Source organism: Athene noctua, chromosome 4 (assembly GCF_965140245.1).
Source record: "Athene noctua chromosome 4, bAthNoc1.hap1.1, whole genome shotgun sequence".
In the NCBI taxonomy this organism is placed as follows: domain Eukaryota; kingdom Metazoa; phylum Chordata; class Aves; order Strigiformes; family Strigidae; genus Athene; species Athene noctua.
The window spans coordinates 64,614,544-64,635,238 of NC_134040.1; the positions used below are offsets into that span (position 1 = coordinate 64,614,544).

Below are 20,695 nucleotides of genomic sequence, written 5' to 3' on the forward strand. Positions count from 1 at the left end.
TTTTACAACAACTAAAGGAAATATGATCATGTGAAATTTTTTGACTACCTCTTCAAATTAAACTTTTGTTATATTACTGTACATATCACAGCAGGGTGCCCCAAAAGGCACAGGAAGGTGGCTGGGTTGCACCACAGGCACCTGGAGGACGCTGGGGAACCAGAAAAGGGGCAGAACCACCCTGGGATGTTCTGAGAAGCCCCTGGGGCACAAACAAAGTTCAGATAAGGCCTGCATTCACCCACCAAAATGCATACAGGGGCTGCTCAGGTCTACGGAAAGGCACACAGGGAATCCTGGGGCACCCCAACAGTGGTGCACAACACATGGTCCGGGCCAGGGCCATGCTGGCTGTGTTGAGGACCATTGTGGGACCCATAGCCCTTGGCAGCAGAGCCCAAGGCCCAGCCTGGAGGTGTGCAAAGGGCAGTCTGTGGAGGTGAGGGCAGCCCTGAATCACTGCTGGGACTGGGGGGCAGCCACACACATGCGAGTGTCCAGGCAGTGCCCCTACCCTGGCACAGCTCCTCCTCACTAGGCACTGGGGAACACAGCCCAAAGGCCCTGGGGCTCAGGCCCACTCCCCCAGTGGGGAGACAGAGCAGCAGACTGAGATGACACGACAGGGCATTTGGTGATAGCCAAAGCCATTACCCTCACATTGCACTGATGCCAGCGCTACTGGTGAGAGATAATCTGTGCACAGACTGCAGCTCATCAGTGAGCAGCGTGATGCTCAGCCCAGGTCTCTCTCTCCCTGGTCATCACTCTCTGCAGTCTCAACCTTTCCAGCCATCCCACCTGGGCCATGCTCATGTGGGATGTGCCTCACCAGGACCTGCAACAACAGGGCACTGGCACAAGGAGCCAGTGCTCCTACCAGTCCTGCCCAGCAGAGCAGCTTCCATTCTCTCCCCAGCTAGGTATAACCCTGGGGTCCCTGGAGGTGGCCCATTTGAAGTGCTCAGACCTGTGCCTGCTGTTGCAAAACTCCAAGAGATGCCTCAGAGAGGCAAGTGAGGGTGATCAGGTGGGTGGGATGGTGCCAGGTGGCTTGGAGCCAGGAGCCAAGGGCTTGGGCCAATAATGCACAGGACAAGAACCAGCAGTCCATGTGGAGAAAGCAAAGGGCTCTTCCCCAGCCCTTTGCCCAACCCCAGGAGGCAGAGGTGGGTCTCTGTCACAGAGGAGGAAACGAGGACAGGCTGACCCACAAAGGGAACAAGACAGAGCCTGCCTGGGGTGTTCTTCACACAACCTGCTGCCTGGGGCAGCCCAGCCAGGTCTGAGCTTCTCCAAGAGAGGCCAAGCCCAGCCAGAGAGTTCTTAACACCTGAGGCCCCTGCCTCTTTCATCATGCTCCCTTCTCTGCTGTTTTCAGGAGATGGGCCAAACACCCTCAGCTTCTCCAGGGACATGCTGCCAGAGTGATTGCTCCTGCAAGAAATACAAGTTGATTTGCTGGCTGAAGGAAAATCCTGATTGATGGAGAGATACCTAAGGCACCTACACCACTGGTACCTGCAGGAGGACATTCTCCAGAGACAAGTGAAGAAGAAAATGTGGAAAGACTTGAAAGAGACAGATTTCTCCACTTGAACATACATCCACAGCTCCAGTAAGGCTCTGGGTGGGGGGGAAGACATTGCACGGGATGCAGCGAGCAATGCTGTCCCTGTGAACTGGGACATCTCTGACAATAAATGTTTTTTTATGAAACTAGCTGCAAGCTAAATGTAACATCGAATGAATGTTCAAAGATACAGAGGCAAGTTAGTCTGCACAGGGATGTTGCCAAGTGCCTCCCAACCAAAAAGAAATCACATTCATGCTAATTGTTCAGGGTTCTCCAAAGAAAAAGCAGGAAACAAGGAGGACTGCACCATCAGCAGTTAAAGCACAGTCACAAAAATCAAACCCCTCCCTACACTGCCTGTGAATAACATTATTCCTATAATTAGTCCCACAGGATTAAGGGAGACTGCTCTCACATTGTAAGTTAAACACATCCAAATGCCTGCACAGACCAGCATAAAATTCTACTTCTTGTTCCACTGCCAAATCACCTTCTTTATTCCTATCACCCTGTTACGCCTTCCTCTTCATTCAAAGAGAACATGTTCTCTTCCTCAGCTAAGTATTGTAATCACGTCTTTGACCCACTTTTAGCCAATTTAAGTATTACTACAAATCAAGGCAGGGATTTGGGAACCCATCACTATAACACCTATGACTTTCCACTGTGAAGAAGGGACAACCACCCAATTGAAAGGGGCACAGGAACCCAATGAAAAGAGAATGAAGAGATGTAGGAGGCAAATCTGACAGAAGTAGCCCCGGGGCTTGAGACCCTCTGGTCACTGGCCAAAAATGAACTGGCCAGAATCTGGTCTGAAATGCCATCATTTTCAGATTTTGGCCACATTTAATGAAGACAGCACACTCCCTTGTACATACGTGAGGTATGTACAAGCATGTCCATGAATGGATGATTGGTTATGAACATATACAAGCAAGAAGTCTTTTGGAGGGACTACAAGATGTAAAGACCATTCCTTATACCACCATAATTTCCCACTGTGATGTACATATCTTGACATGCAAAATTTGTCAGCCAAAATATGCTATAGTGAATATTCTATTTGTAATGTTACCAGAAGAGGAATCTTGCACTATTCATAATGGCTAACAACATATCTCTCAAGGTTTCTGGACACATTTTGTCAATATGACACAGTAGCTTTGCAGAAAAAAAGCAAACATACATGCAACACATTTTGGTTTTATTCAATAATTTTGCCATATCAACACCTTACTGTAACTTGTTTTCCTGATTGAGTTATTGCTGTTAATGTACAAGTTCATTATATATCAAGTTCAGTTATCTGAATCCTTCATCAATGCCTTCAGCAGCTCAGAGCAAGAAATGGGTCAGGATGAAGTCTAGAACATTGATTTTAATCTATTTTAATCTATTTTCTTATCATAATCCTAATTTCAGAGTTGAGCATTTTGAGATACACCCATTCCAACTGGTTTAAGAGAGAACACCATTACTAAAGACAGTTATTTCAAACAAGAAAGGGGCTGTCTTTTCATCTGTGCAGGCCATGGCCCAAAAGCATTCCAGTATCACTTTATATCCAGTGGTCAAAAAAGTGAAATTCTGAAATACCACTCCCAAATACAACTGATACAGCTGTAACAGGAATGTGTGCATGGTCTTTCAAGGCCAACCAAAGTTTTCCAAGTGTAAAAGTGTTTTGAGTCCTGGGAGGTTTTTCATGCTAATAAGGAGAGTAAAGTACTGAAGTATGTGAAAGCAGGTTACTCCTGCTGAAAAGACAGGGCACTATTTCTTAAATAAACATGGCTTTTAGAGAAATGGTTTCATAATTGTAGAAGACCTACTTATCTTCAAATCTGAAGCCTAGGAGATTTGCTTCTTCATACAAAGAAGGTGATTTAGCCTTAGAATAATAGGCATAGAAGAAAAACAAATGTGTTTCAGAGCCATAGCTACCTGACTGTCCTGCAAAAATTAAGAGCGCAGCAAAAGTCAAGTCAACAGATGCCTTTAGTAGACAGGGGAGTTAACGACAAAGCAACTCTCTCACCCCTCACAACTTCAGCTTCACTTAAAACTGACCTTCATTAAACTACTCTTCTTTCTACTGATGGTCAGAGTTAAACCCCTGCAGAGCCAAGATTTCATGTTTGATCTAATAGAAAGTCAGCTCAGATCATCAGCACATTATTTGCATATTACTTGCACAACTCCTCCAGGAGAGGTTGGACAAGGGGGGAAAAAAAAGCGCCTTTTGAGAAGTTTAAAAAACGTGATCATTCTATGAATGCAGGTGTAGGCAAATGCAGAAGAACAGACGTATTTCATGAACCTCATAACTGGAAAACTCCAATGCCAAAATGAGGTCCACATCCCTAGAGACAGCTACTGGATAGGTCCAGGGGCAAAAAGACTAACAGCATGGTGCAACTTTTGGAATTAAATCTGACCAGGAGATCTGGAACCGTGTCAGGAACTAGATCAGTGAGAATAACTTTTGGAGGCTACTCCTTCAGCTTCATTAGAAATAGCAAGTGAAAGCCCAAAAAGTAAGATGTGCTGAATGCTAAACTTAATGACTGTCTTCCTAGCGAGAATAATAGCCATGCCACACCACCAGAACTACAGTGCATATATCAGATTAGTGCAACTAAAGCAGTCTTACACAGTTTGATCACTCATCCATGTATCATCAAGAAATATCACTGAATAACAGAAGGATTTTTTTGTTTGTGTTTTATCCTCAGAACAGACTTTGAATACCACAGTGGCCCAATGAGGCAAAAGAATACAAGATGCAATGAAGAAATGTATTAGAAATTTGTCCACATACAGAAAACATGCCATTTTTTCCCTTTTATTGCCTTCTTATGACTTTGTGCATAACAAAAAAAAATGAGTACTCAGCCTTGCCTCGTTCTCAAGTAGATAAGGGATAGAGATCAAACATCTACAGCCTGCAAAACTGCTACCAGGCAAAAGTCTGACAGTTACTGATTGGTTTAAGGAGAATTAAAGAAAAACAATTTTTAATACACTGTAAACAAACTGTAGTAAGAGACAATATACTTTGTAGGGAATAGATCAAGTTTCACACCTGGCAAAACTGCTAAAAGAGCTTTTACAGTTAAAAAAAATATTGAATAAAAGGGAAGTCTTTTGCCTTTTCTTACAGCTTTAGTACTATTTTCAAGAACCTAAGAACCAAAGTCCCATAAGATTACATCTATCTCTAGCAAAGGGCTGTCTAAGAAAGTCGTAAGATCATGAGTTTTTCCCTGAAGGAATTATACACATTTCTACACATTATGCACATATTAGACATTTTTCCATAGAAGTTTAAGGCTGAATTGGAAAAAGGAAGTTAATCAATACATTCCTCAGGAGGCTATAAAGGCTAACATACTACTCACAACAAACATACAAGAATCCTCTTAGAGAACATGACTAGACAGGAACAATTTAACTGACATTTTTAAAATTATATCCTATTACAGCCAGTCAATCCCTCTCCACTTCCCAAATTAAGGCTGATTTTAGTGAATTTTTAATTCAGCTTATGTTCTTCAGACTACTCCAAGGTTGAGCTGACCTTTCAAAACTTGCAGTGGAAATCTGGCCTTTTCCCATTTCCATTATCTTGTAGCCTGTTCTGACAAAACTTTATACCTACGTTCCACCTCCTCAGTATTCAATGGTATTATAGAAACCAAGCACCTTCGATCAGTCAAGAAAACTGGGAATAGCATCCAGTACCTGGAATTCCCTTTATTAATAAAATATATAGAATTCAAAAGGGGTAAAGAGACTGAGGAGACAATGTCTTTCAGCACTGCCTCCAAGGTGGTACTGTGTCATTTAACAGATGCTATGCCCCTGGGCAGCTCCCCATCAACCCTGCAGCTGTGGCTGTCTTTGCAGAAACATCAGTCTTCAAGACACCTGTGGTGTCCCCCTGCATCTCTCCGGTGCCTTGTGTGATCTTGGGGAAGTCACCGAGTCATTCAAGCATTAAAATGGTTAACTGTTTCAGGGTTATTGAAAAGATTTATTGCATTGCCCATGTAAGACCTCTAAAATGTTTAAGTGGCAAACCCTTCTGAAACACAAATAGGCACAGCAAACAGCGAGGACAAATAGCACCAAAAAGAAGGACTGATTTACAAATGAAACACAAATTAATTACGAATTATTTTAGTATTATCCCAAACCCTCAAGTGGGAAAGTTCTGTTGCTAATTGTTAGACCGTACATCTGCTGTTTGCTGAGAACATATGGTGCAATTTTAACGGGAACTGCTGACTAAGGCAATACAGCACTTTATTTGGATAATAAAGCATAACTTGAGAAGCACTTGCATTGTTCATCATCTTGCACTAACCACATACAAGTTGTTCTAGCACCGACTATCAGGATTTGGGCACATGTCTACATGGCCCAGATTTGAACTGTTCAGTCCATATCTGTATTTCTTCTTTCTGAATATGTAGCTATGACCCAAAGTCACTCAACACACCAAATAATAAAGGAGTAAAGGACATCTATCACTCTCTGGGTTACTGGCAATAGTGCGCTAACCTCCAGAGAAAATAATATTTTCAGAATTATCTTTGTTTTGATAAAAACTTTTTTATAAAGAAGTCTGAGTGACAGCATCAGACTTATGATCTGTCCTGAAAGCCTGTACTGAACTCTAAAACCAAGATATGCCCATCAAAAAACTGCTAATTTGTGTGTGCTAACCAATTTGAAATGTATGAATAAGCGTAAATTATTTCATACTTACTTGAACTTTTTATTACTCCAGTCCTCCACCACCACCCATTCTTCAGTATGCAAGACACTCCCGTGTTTATTTGAGCAGATGAATCATCTAATTTGACACAAAAGCAAGTGGACGTATTGGACACTATGGATTAGTCCTACTGTGTTTCATCTGCTTTCAACAGACAAAAAGGATATTCAGCATCTTATTGCTGATTTTACTAAGATTTCTGGTTTTCTTACACCCTTGCAATGAATTACAAAATATACCTTTTCCTCTTACTCCACTTTGACAGATTAGCAGTCTGAATTTGCCAAGCACAGGAATTCAGCTCTCCACAATGTCGAATGAGGAAGTCATTAGCAGGTCAAAGCTCAAATGCTGGTGTGCTGTTTAAAGTTATTTTCATTCTTATACAAATACTTCATAGGTATGAAATGCACATGGCACTTTCACACGCTTGCTCCTGTCTGATTTGAGGAAACCATATGCAAGAAAATATTTTCAGAATTCAACCCAATAGGTTACACTAACTGTTATGGTCTCATCTTTATCCATTATGACTGCAGCTTTAAGAATCTCCTTTATATGGAGGACCTGAAGAAAATAACAAACAAAAGGCAGACACACCCATGAAATGGAGAAAGCAGCCAACTACTCAGACTTTACACTTTGCTCAGGAGGATGGCTATTAGAATACAAGGAACAAAATAAATCCAATTTTTAAATGGAAAATACAAGGAAAGTGAGGTTTTAGGAACAAGGTTACTAAAAACAGAGGTGGAGTCAAACTATTAGAGTATTCCTAAACATACATAGGAGATACAGTTGGACAGGCAATTCAGCCTCTACTGAAAATGTAACTAGAAGTTCTTTAATATAATTATTAAATTATAGATAGTGCATTATAGATAGTATTATAGTGTATTACAGCCCAACACAAAACTTCCAGCCCACAAAAACAAAGCATTGCTGGGAATTTCCACACCAAAGACACTGGTAAAAATCCAGAAGCTTAACACCAGGATTTCTGTAGCTGATTTTATACTATTACATATAACTGTACTTACAATGCATGTAACTCCGTTGCTTTAATCCAAACCAACTGAAGTTACATGCTAATAGTAAATCACGGAGTGCTAATCCTGCCTCTGGTCAGCCAATTCATACCTGTCATCTGCAAACAAAAGGTGCTGTGGAAGAATAAACCAATGTTTGTTTGTAAAAAGTCCTGGATCTATGTTTTCATTCCTCTCTGTTCCCACAACTTCTGCTCTGACCTTCTCTTCAGGATAGTTTATGTTGTGTAAAGTTTTCAAGCTGGGGATGGCAGTGCAAGGCACACACCTGCACGGCTGCTCCTGGTCTGGCCCCGACACCTGTCCATTGTACCAGCAGAACTCTTCTGCACCATGCCCAGGGACCTGCTCCAAAACAACTCCCCAAAAGACCTCTAAAAGCTTCACATGTCAACAACCAATGCTATAATCCTCAAACTCTGACAGACACAAACTTTCTGACCCAATAGCACAAACCCAGGTTTCCCTCTGCAGTTTCTGAAGCTGACAGCAATATAAGGCAGCACAGTGAGCTGCTGGAAAGGCAGTACACGCAGAAGGTGCTGTAGCAAAGCAGTATAACATAGCATTAGCAGCTCATACTGCTTCTGTGGAGATTATGAAAAGACTGAATCTCAATGCTGTGACCAGGACTGCTGAAATAAGTAAAGCTAATCAAGTGAAAGACATTATATAAAATCTATATTTTTACACAACTAAGACTGCTTAATAGTTTCAAGAGCTACTGTTGACAGACATAAGTAAAAGGCATTATTGAATGAGAGAGGGTAAGGCTTGTAAGGTTGGCCAGGAATATTTACTTGAGTCATTCCCCCATTTAGCAACAGACTGTACAGGAACACAATATGTAAAAGGAAGCATTTCCAAGGCAAAAACTAGAAGAGAAGCTGGCAACAATTCCCTGATGCTCTCCTTTGGGCTACATAAACTATTTTGTCTCTTTATTTAAGGGAGGTAGGAATACTTGAGCGAAATAAAAACCCACAGACGAGCTCCTATTCTGATAACCTCTCTTTAAATTGCATGGGAAAAGCCAAATGGAAAGTGTAACTCATTAAGCTATAATTATTAATTTCGTGAGTAAAAGGTCAAATCAACCCCTACTTCTGAGAATATATGCAACCTCACTATGAGAAAAGGAGGAAACATTTATTGTGCCAAGAAACGTCTGAGCATAACAGGCCAGGTGCAGTGATGGTACAAAGGTGCCTACAGCTACAATGCTCCCAAGAGAGGACGACCACAGCAGTGCCACAAGAAGATAATATCAGACATCAGCTGAAACGACATCAACCTGACAGGATTCAGGACCAAGGATTGTATGAAACTTCATCTATAAACACAGTCCACAATTCACAATCAGAAGCGCCTCAGGCACAACAGGACATAAAATAACAGTGCACAGTTCATACCACTTTATACAAGGAAGGCTGAATTACACCCAGTTATACCTTGCTTGCCCATCTACCTGCAGCATTTCAAGTTAATGTGTTATTATATCACTTGCACTTCAAAACTGTTAGAAGCTTTGTTTTGCGCCATGCTTTACAAATTAAGGCATACTGAACTCTATGTGAAACACAGATTAATTACCCAATAGTTTGTTTTTTTCTGTTACATAGAAGACAATAAAATACATCAACATCTTTTGACCCAAAACCAGTGCTTGCTAGTGTAACAGTGGCTATGACTGCCAGAATATTCAGGATTGAGTCAAAGACCTCAGGAACTAAAAGCATGGATTTCTTTAGAGCAAATCCTTTGGCTGTAGTTTGGTCTGGTAAACCATGCAGAAATTCAGTTCTTCCACAGATGGAATCTAAAACACATGCTGATGGCTGCACTCACTAGAGGTAACTCTCTCACTCTGCCTCACAGGGATTCTAAAAATAAAAAGACAATAGCCAGAAAGCTCTCTAATTGCTTGTACTAAATATTCTAAACACGACTTCAAGCAATATTAGTGTTTGGATATATAGGGAAGCAAATGTAAAAGAGACAGTAAATGAATCAAAGGTGCCAAGGTTTTGTCTAGACTAGAGACAAGCATCAAATTTAGCAGCAAGCCCTCTGGAAAGCTTGTACTGGTACAAGAGCCAAAGAACAGACTCTACATGCACAATTTGCCTCATCAAAGAAATTCCATTGCCAATCATCATGTTCTGAAAATAAGACTCACCATTTCTTTAGAACCAGGATCTGAGCACAGCAAAGAGCAACGGGAAGGTAATGCAGGCCAAAAAGACCCAGTTTCAAACTGGAAGAATGGAAAGCAGAAAAAAAGTGAGGCTAAAGGTGGTGAGGGGTGTCAAGAAGAAGAGGTAAGGGCAAGAACATATCTTTATCACCTGGACATTAATAATTTCTGCTATTTTTCTTCTAGTTTTATTTCAGCCACCTTCTCTATCATAGATCAGCAAAATAAAATGAGTGACTCAGAATGCAAGGGAAAAATAATCTGGAATTTGAATCCATTAAGTTTGAAAAGTAAGATGTGACAGCCAAACTGGTTTCATAAATTAAGAATCTTCCCAGTCTCATGGAGCATCACTGACATCTCAAAATGAACATTTTAAAATAACTGAGAAGTACTGAAAAAATTGAAAGAGATCTATTCTTGTATTTTTCTTGCTGTGATGCAAGAAATTTTGTCCCACCACATCACAGCAATGGCTTGTCTGCTGATTAAGTGACAAAAGAAGTGGGTTTCTGCAACATCTTGGGTTGGTTCTGGTTTTATCAGTAAGCTTTAAATAGCACCCACCATACTACCACAACCATCAATACATGACAAACAGAAACAGTAAGAAAACTGTACAGCAGTTGTAAGTGGTTGTAGGGCACAGCATAGCTTTTACTTTCATGTCTCTATCTGAACTGTAATTTTGGTGATATCAGTATCAAAGCACTAGAAATGACTGACTGCTATCAAATTGAACTGTGCAGGCACACACACTCAATAGCCCCTAAAAATCAATACTGTTATTTAGGTTAGCAACAATGAACTGCATACAGTGCTCCTAGGCTAGACTCCAGGGGTAAACACTGTATTCCCACTGGTTTTTATAACAGCATAAAAACGGTTGCAAGTCAAAGGTAGCTTACTGATACTTCAGAGGTGGTTCTTCAGAGGGTTTCTCAATTACTTGATCTGAAGAAGCAGCTGTCTATGAGAATGCAAGTCTATGGCTTCAGGCCTTAAATCTTTATTAAGCATTTTCCAGTCCTTTTTCCCCCAAATGAATGTTAGCAGGAAAGGACATCCAGTAGCATCAAAACCAGATACTGCCATTTGTCTTAATTTATAACGTAACAGAAAAGAAACTTTGCATTATTAGATATTACAGCCATGTTTATGAAACCACCTGCAAAAAACAACTTATTCCTTCCATCTCTAAGAGAGTCAAAGAAATTTAACTATGTTTTAGTTAGTACTTAACTGCTTACTTTCAGGAAAAAATACTATTTTGCTATTTTTTTTACAAATGAATTAATGCCAATTAAAACACTAAAATCAATAAATGTTAAATAAAACTGATTTTTTTTTTAATATTGGTGAAGACGTCTTTATTTTTCCTGACATTACATCACTTGAAAAATAAAACCAAAGTTAATTTTATATATGACTGCTTACCCAAAGTATTCTCATAATGTCATGGATCAATGCTTGAAGCACAGTATATGTCTCAGTAGCACTGAAGTGATCAATATGATTGTCTGAACAGCCATCTGAAAAGCTGTTATTTTAAAGATTAGCTCCCTGAAGACACATAAACACTATCATGACTGTTATCTCAAATGCCCTGTTTACTACACAAAATTACTCTAAAAATATATTGTTTCATCCCATATTGAAAGTATGTTTTAAAAATCAAACACAGAAGATGCTTGTTTTTAGCATCAATCCTTTCTATTTTTTTCCTACTCCAAAAGTCTTGCAGCACATGAGACTACCAGTTAAAGCTCAATTAGGTCAATTCTTAGAAGGATCCATGCTAAGATGTTTGGTTTGGCATTATCAGGTATTGTGTTGGCAGTGTGTTCACAACCCAGAAAAAAAGTCCAAGTATCAGCTGCTCCTAGAGACTGTGGTCTACCTACAGTAATCAGCATAACCCAGTGCTCACTTCTGGATGGTAGCTTACCTGGATAAGGATTTGTTCCTCAGATAAACTTTCAGCACTGGACATGCAATGCCAGTTCAAGGCCCTTGCTCTCACAAAGTCCAACTTCATTAACTATTCTATATAGACTAAAGTAAACAACTTGGAAAACTCTTTAGCTTATGACACAGCAGAATGAAAAGTGGACAGACCTTGGAAAACTGGGTGACTGGTATATCAGTTTTCCACACTGTGTGAACAAGTATTGCTGTGAAGACTGTTGAACTATAACTGAAATACCAGTGCTTCAAAGTAAAGTTTGACTTAAGGATCTTTTTAACAAAAAAGAAAAATTACCATTTTTATTTTTAACACTGCTAATTCTTCCTCAATTGCCTAGAATAACACTGGTGTTTATCTAGTCTAAGACTGAAATGGGTTTTGTTTCAAAGAAGCAGAGAGAACTGCAAATGTGTTAAGACATACTTTCAGCAGCAGGCCATGCAGTCATAATGGTAGGAAAACACCGTTCGTACATTAGCCAACCTGCTCACAGAGAACAGCAGATGCAAATTGCCCTTGAATAGCATTACCCCACATTTCCACTCAGAAAGATATTTTTGTGAGCTTGGGTTCGACAGCTGACACAGCAGCTCAACAAACTTGGGTGCTACCTTATTATTACGGGTTCTATTAGAATCACTGTTAATTAGGGAACTGTCAGCACTTCCATTATGAATTCTTTTCCAGGGGTTAATAACTGAGCTGTAAAATCTGCTTCAGGATGGGATTTTGCATCTGGGTGTGAAAGCCTTTTTTGGTGCAAGAAAAAAAGGTCTGGGTTTTTCCTCTTTTCTCTGAATATGGAGAATTATAATGCTTAAAAACATCTGAAAGCATTCTGAAATACAATGCCTATAACAATAGAGCAGCACTTTCAGAGTTTTTAAGAAAATAATTCAATACAAATGTATTCTTGTGGTTCTATAGCCATAAAATGGACAAGAGATTTATGAGATGCAGAGACAGTTCCTGCCAGTGGACTCTCTTGTGACTTGAGGCAGGTAACAGTGTCCCCGTGCTTTGCCTTCCCTGTCTCTGGAAGAAGGATAATTGGTGTAATAATCTACACATGAAATGCACTCACCGAAATCTAGGGAATACACTGTGTAACTGACGTCCTTTTTAATACAATATGCAACTGTTGAGCCTTGCACATCAGCAGACTCTACATGCTTCACATGCACATAGATGCTATGTGTATGGCAAGTCAGGTCAGCGTCAGCTTCATAAATATACCCGTTCCATATAATCAGTGAGAGGGCTAATATCAGTTTCAAGATCCTGATTACACCTGAACATTGAAGAGAGCTTAATACACATATTACAATAGCCTAACCATTTGTTAATACCCAAATTACTGTACCAAGAAATCTCTCTAAGCTGTTTAATCAAATATAAAAAAATGTGAACAAGGTTTTTGTTTACTCCAAGATTTTCAGAGTCACCAGTGTTGGTATTACCTTTAGCCACCTCCCTATGTTTATCTGATCAGAAGTCAGTGTTATAAAAACTGATCTCTTTAAATCCTAGAGAACTTTTTTGCCTCTCAAAACCTCCCATATATAAAAGGTAAACCAACAACAGAACAGCTCTTGGAAGTAGCACAATTAGAAAAATTGCCCTAATTTCAAAATTGAACAAATTGATTATTCCAGGGAGTATTCATAGGTATACTTCTTCCCTGAGGGTTTTTAAACAGAAGGACTCACATCAAGAGACTTGAAGCCTAGTGCTGCAGTCTTTCCATCAACAGAATCTCAGGGCTGTTTGTGAATGGAGATACTGCAGTTATCAGTCTCTTCCACGGCATAATACTGACCAGAACAATTAACCACTATATCTGTAGAGGGAAAATGAGCTTTGGGCTTTAATCTTATGACAGTATGTTCACAATCACTTAATACTTGCAATGCTTCATCTCTAAGAGTATAACAGTACCCTTTTTTAGAAAATAAATAAATAAAAGGCGGCTCCATAAGTACTTAAGGCACAAACTAAATGACAGCAGAAATCATAACAAGTGAAACAGTTGAAATCAACACTTCATTGTACCAGTACCACTTACAATGTACACATGTTCTCACTTCAGATAAAAATAATATCATTTGCCTATAACTGTGGCTTCAGGAAATGTGTAAAAAAATTGCCTTTGATTCACTACTAGAATTACATTATTCCTTCAAATAAACACAAACAAACAAAAGTACCCCTTGTTTTACTCTAGGTAAGTGGTAAAGATAAAACACACACTCAAGTACTCCTTCCTACCATGTAAGATGATCTGAATATCCAAATTCCTGGTACTCCTCAGAAGCCTGGAACCACAGGAAGCAGACAGGGGAACCACTGAGTGGTATGATAGTTAGGGATGCTTTAATACATAAAACACCCCTCTTTTCCTTTACATCTCTACTTTCTCATAATGGAGAACAACTATGAAAAAGAAAACAGTCTCACCTAAGCCACTGTTTGCAACAAAAATCTACCATAGGTTTAAGTATTTTACTGAGTAGAGATCAACTTAAAACTAAATCCACAACAGAGTCTGGTTTTAGAAGACTATGTTAAATTGATAATAAAATGACCACACATTTTTTTCCGGAAAAAAAATGAAGGATGTCTGTCTGTTACCTTTGGATTCAAATAACAAGTATTTTAATAAAGTCTTAATATACCACTCCACTACATGATGAAGAATCCAGCACTTCGTAGATTGTGTGAACTATGCTGCAGAACCTGGGAGGCCATTACCTTGTTTAAGCATCTTTAGCACTTTAACAAACCACTGAATTAAAAGAGGAAGTGCGGCTTCCAAAGGTCTTGTCCACAAGGACCCAGTGTCACCACACTGTCTCTTTCTCTACATGTTCTAAAGCAGAGATATCTTACAGAGTTTACCAAATACTAGATTCCCTATTATAGTAAAACAAGATGACCCAGCAATTTACAGGAACAAACTAAGGCCTTATGTTTTACAGCTATTCAGATTCAACTGACATACAGAATGAACTTTGCAAGCAACAAAGAACCTCTAATAAAGACTATTGAAAAAAAAAAAAAAACTCCAACCCAAACCAGAAAACCCCATACACTTACAAAAACTGCACAAGGCCAGAGGAATACATTTTATTACAATTTTAACAATGTTTCAAGAGGAGATAAAGTAAGAAAAAGCAAACAAACAAAAACGCCCCACAATACTCAAACCTCCTAAGTTCAATTCAACTTAGTGGATCTCCTAATTTAAATTTACTTCTTGTAAAGCAAAGTACATGAAGATATCAATTTGCAGTATTTTCTTTCTTCTAAAAACTAGGAAAAAGCTTGCTGAATCTTATTCAGGGAGTGCAAAGTTCAGACAGCTCATTTAGTCCATTACAAGCCTCACTACCAAATTACAACTGTAGTTTGAATGAAGGAATGGGTCAATATGTACTGTTCAGCCTCTTCCATAACCAAATAAATAAAAGGTCTATCTTCTCAAAATCAATATCGATACAGAAAATCCATACTGGCAAATAAAGTTAATACACTGTGGATTTAACCAAGTGAAAAATTACTGTATCTTCATTCTCTACCTGAAAGAAAATACACAAATTATGTGCAGAATGAGATGTCTGTAATCAGCATTTGTCAGCTGATAAATTTTCTATTGCTGCTTCACTCTCTTAGTAATATATAGATGTGTATACTGAATACTTCTAACAGTACTCAACTGTTTTAAAGAAGCCAGTTTCCTAAAGCAAAATCTTATTCTACTTCAAACAAGAGAAAGAGCAAACCACCTTAAAGTTTTATTGTAGCTACGGTCAGATGATACTCATCCAAGTTACAAATTCTTTTAAAACAAGTAACTACCTTTGAACTACATGGCCTTACCTGTATTTCTCTTAAGCAAGTTGTTTGTCATAAGCTTTACTACAGAATTAAGCAGAACAGGACAGCACATGAAGAAATAAATTAGTGTAGTTGAAATATTAAAAAAAAAAAAAGTCATGGAAAGAGTATTCCTAGAAGCAGAGCTTTAAATTTAAATATAATTTAAAAATATATAAATAAATGAAGCAACAGGGCATGGAAAATTATGCTGCTGCGTTTCTGATCCACACAGATTGCTGTGAGCACTTAGGGGTTTTTATGATGAAAACCAGAGTTTCTTGAACAAGTTCCACGAACTATGGTCTCATTATGGGCACCCTAAGGCAAACAAGTTAAGTAAGAACTGTTCATCCAGGTTTCAGCTCCAGCCATTCAAAGGCACTTCTGGGTGGTGCCACATAGGTTTGTAGAAATTAAAGAGTAAACGTCAGAAGCACAGTCATCAATCACAAGACAGCAAGCAAAAACAGCAGAGGTAGCCTAAGAATCCTACAAGAACCCTGAGGAAAACAAGAGGATTGAGGAAAAAAAAAAAAAAAAAAAAAAGAGGAAAAAAATGATGACAAGGGAAAATAAGTTTTATAGACAAAAGTGATCTTACGGAGAGGAGAGTGAGGAACATTAGAAGAGATAAAGACTATAGCATTTAAGAGAGAGAAAAAACCTTACTGCTAGCAGAGAAGTGCAGAGGCAGAATTTTGTTTTCCTCACTATATTTTTGGAAGCTCAGCTATCTCCAATCCGCCTCCTTTCAGCTGCATATGCACAGATCCCAGCACTTACATGGAGCTCACACAAATTTAACCAAACACTGCACTTTTACATCTGTACAGATTAGACCAAAGAAACAAAGCTTGATTCACTTTCTAAAATCCATGGCAACTTGATCAATTGTAAGGACATAGAAGGCATTATTAGAACAGCATAATCTCACTCCATAGTTCTGTATTATCCACCACCTCCTTGCTCACCTGTCACAGACACCCATTCCTTCTCCTCCATTCCAAGGCCACATCCTCACAATCCATTAATTTTAATTAGTCTTTCATTCCTATGCCCTTAAATACCATATTCTAAGTGGTCTTCTGAACACGATTTTTCTACTAGTGACTGCTTTGCTGTATGGGCTGTAATCCTTTGAAGTAAAAATGGATCCAGTAAAACCCTTTTTAAAATATTTGTCCACTGCCTAGCAGGGAAAACAGCAAGCACTGCTCACCTCACAGACGTTCCACCTTCTTCAACACGTGAAAGCATTCACCCATGCTCTATGATAAGCTTCCTCCCCCTTCCCTCTTGCTTTTCGTGCAGCATCTTCCCTGGTGAATACAGTTATCCTCCAGATGTAACTAATCCAGTAATAGAAGGTGGCAGGCAGGCAGAAAGGCCTTAGGACAGGGTGAAGCACAAGCTGGCCCTTGGCAAAGTTACAACTATTTCCCTGAAGAAGCATCTAATCCGACTGCCAGGGACAGGGAAGACGCAGGCTGCGTTTTCCCTCTCTGCACAATTACTAGCAGAGATGTGAAACAAGGATTGATTTCCAGGCTCACACCCTCACTGAGGACTCTCCCCAGCAGTCTCTCCTATTCCATTTTTCACCAAATGCACACATATGCACTCAGCAAGAGAAAAGAGAGAAAAAGCTGTCCCACTGAAAGGAGTGATCCCAGAGTCACCGGCCTCACAAAAGTCAGTGAGTATGCCTGAGGGAGAAGATAAGTATCAACAGTCCTATCTTTTCCTGCAAACTGAGGGGAACCTTAAATCCTTTCTTTTTAGTGAAAAATGCCCAAAAATTAGAATAAAACTGATTTTGTGTCTTAACAAAATAGTTTTTAAGTTAAATTAGTTTATTTCAGTCTACTATATATTTAAGCAATAATCCTTTTTGGCTGAGCCTTTTTTTTTTTTTAATTTGTTTTATAGTTCAGCCTCCAAACTAAACATCAATTAAATTTCAGACCTCAGACTTTTTGGTTTAGTACCCCAGTACAACTTCCACAGCTCTCAAGGATTAAGACATCTAGAAGCCAAAGATAATTATTTCTTGAAAACCCCACCTGTCTAACTGTATATTAGACTCTTTCTTTTGGCTCTGACTTAAGTATTTTTGGAAGAAGTACATTCTACAATAAATGAAGAGAGTAAGAACAGAGAAACATATACAGTGCAGGGCATAAGAAAGTGACATTGATGCACCAAATAGAAACAATTCCTCCTCATTCTTAAAACCTAGCAATCCTCTTATCCAATCTTTAAAATAGACAATGCTCATTATACAATATGTAAGCACTGTCAACATTCATAAAAAGACATATATTACATTCTAAACACATATACTAAACACACTCCTATTAAAATCAAAAAAAACATCACTATCACACAGACTGGAATAAAGCACCCTGTTTACTGCAAAATTCTTAAAAAGAGATAAGTGGAAAGGGTTGTGTGACAATTTTACATGCAATTATACATTTTGAAGTCAACAGGCTCCAATATACAGAACAACAAGTGTTCATCTAACAAAAAAAATTAATCTTAAAATAGATCCATATGTACATAGAATTAGATTAGCAAAACTCTGTGTGTTGTACACATATTAAAGAAACAGAAAATAATCCTTGCTCTTTTCCACTTTTCAGTACAAAGCATCACTTATTCTGCATTTATCTATGAAGTTGATTCTAATGAATTATGGCATTAAGGTGAGTTAAATCAACAGAAGAGTCTGGTGCCAGGAGAGTTTGAATATACATAAGCACAAATTCACTTTCCTACCCTTTCTAAATAAACCTGGTGTCGAAATACGCCTTTATATTAATCCAGCAGATCTTGACAACTACTGAAATCATGAACTGGACTGACAGATCAGAGCTGCTATGTCTTCAAATTGATCATGGTGCGTTTGTACTGCCACTACAAGGTTCCTAATGCAGATAAGCATGTAAAGACCTGACTGTGAGGCAATGTGGACCTCACGTTCATCAGCTACATCATCCATTCAAAATGAAGTTACACACATTAGCTAATAAATGAACACAAATAGAAATCTACTCCAGAGAGCTCCCACTTCTGACTGAAGGGTAATGATTTTGAGATCTGGTCACTAGCACTGGGACTCAGACTTCTCCCAGTTCAGGAATTACTGTATTCCCACCGATGGAAACTGCTTTTAATCTTTACTTGGAGATTTTGTTCGCTGAACTTGTGGCAGCTGCAGCTTTGAGTTGCAATAAAACTGCATGTAGCAGGAGCATAAATCACCTCCTTCTTAGATATAATCACAAAAGATGGAAAGAAAGATTTTTCACACATCAATGAGCAGAAATACATATTGTTAAGTGTACTGCTTTAATCCATTAGCATGGGAGTCACTTTAGTGTTCACTTTAATGATTAATGCAAGAATCAGTCCACGCTAAAAACATGATGTCTGTCCATTTGTGGGATCTTTTACATATTTTCCAAAAACTATTCTTCACCATACCTTGTACCATTCATGACTCCAGAAAAATGTTTTATGAGTTTTAATTTGGAATCTGTAATAAGGTTCAGTCTCGTTTGACTATCATTTATCAATTAACATTTATCATAGCAAATCATAATGCAGCTGTGTTTCAGATAGAAAGCATTTCTGTGGATGAGAGGGAGGTAGCAATTTCAACAACAAAAAAAAAATCATAAGCATCACCATCAAGCTCTATGTATGCTCTGAGAATGCAATTAGAGTGATCTCAACATACAATAGGTCTGAACTATTGAACTGCAATTAGTAAAAACCCTTTTCAAATGTGCTGTATGGACAAAAAATGATACAGAATGCATACCAGATTTAGAAATCAACAGTGCAGCTGCGCTTAGTAAGGTACTAAATTAACTGGAAAAATACATGAGCTAGCTCAAGGGCTTGTTTACCAAGTGTTAAATACATTTTACACAACTTCACTGGGTTGTTGAAACAGAGCCCTTCAAACTAAGAAATGGGAATTCTACCTGGCAGGAATGCCCTAGCCACACAGAAGAACACTTACATACTTGGCAATGCCCTAAAACACAACAGCACAGGTCAGACAAGCCCTTACGTCTTAAAAAGACAACTCCCATGGAGCCTCACATTCCTCTGCTGTAACCCTTCACATAAGGCCAGCTGAGGGAAGGGGTCTAAAGACCAGCACTTAAGAGTGCAGTCCAGTCTAGAATTGCAGAGGGACTCAGAACAACATCTGGAGGAGGGGGTGCAACCTACATCCTAAGCAATTTACACTACTTAAATGGTGCACCAGCTGGAAATTCCTGCTGGATGTCACACTGCTGTCCAGACATGCTGCTTTCCATTAAGAAAAAGCTTATCAGTCATAAATGCGTGTACCTCAATAATATTCAAAAAATAAAGGAAGGGTGATTGCAGACCAAATCTAGTAGCATGAATCTGTTCCTTGTTTTCAGTACTGAAAGAAATAAATTAATTGTTTTTCTTGATTTTTTTGTTCCCTTTTAAAATATTTCCTTTCTTAAGGGTAGAAACAAAACACAATATTGTCCTTTTTGTTTGCTGTCAGGCCTGCCAAATCCACGAGCGAACAATTGCGAGACACTTCAACCCATCCTGGCTCCACAGAAGGGCTTTGGCCTCCTCTCCCACCCAGCTGAGCCTCACTGCCACCTCATCCTTTCCTGCTGGCATGGGTGCTATTTGGGCATAAAATGTATCAACTCGGAGAACTTAACTAGTTGAAAACTAACCAGACAAAAGTGAATTCTCCACAGGCTTAAGTTATGATGCACCTAGGGTGAGGAAGAGCCACACAATGCTAATGCTTGGGACAAAGACAAGAGCAGGATCGTCCCTCTGGTGGCAGCATGGACATCTGAGGAATTTAAGTAACTGACCACTGCTGCAACATGTAATAATGACTGTGAAAAATAAAGTGGCAGTACACTGTCTTGTTATAATTTTGCTCAGTTTAGTTTTAAGACATGTCTCATGGTTTCACCCTCACCCTCTAGTGGATGCCTCAAGTAAAGCTTTGTCAAAAGCACTAAAGATCAATATTCTTTGCTGCTAATTTACTATCCTGACAAAAATCATCCCTGTCCATCTTTACACACTATGCTGAAGAAAGGTTTTGTAACAAAATCAGTAATACTAGTATTAGAAATAATCAGTGTATGCTATGGCTGAAAAGCTGCTCATTATTTCTTCAACTGTAAGTCTAAGAAAAGCTCATTCACCTACT

General features: G+C 39.0%; 1 protein-coding gene across 1 annotated transcript in view; it reads right to left on the reverse strand.

Moving 5' to 3' along the window:
• Positions 1-16,775, reverse strand: part of LOC141960443 (serine-rich coiled-coil domain-containing protein 1-like) — a 133,959-nt gene extending 117,184 nt beyond the window's left edge. Inside the window, exons 1-2 of the mRNA XM_074905942.1 lie at positions 16,676-16,775; positions 9,591-9,668 (exon numbers count right to left, since the gene is read on the reverse strand). The gene's annotated coding sequence lies outside the window, so the exon portion shown is untranslated. The remainder of the gene's footprint in view (positions 1-9,590; positions 9,669-16,675) is intronic.
• Positions 16,776-20,695: the final 3,920 nt, after the last annotated feature.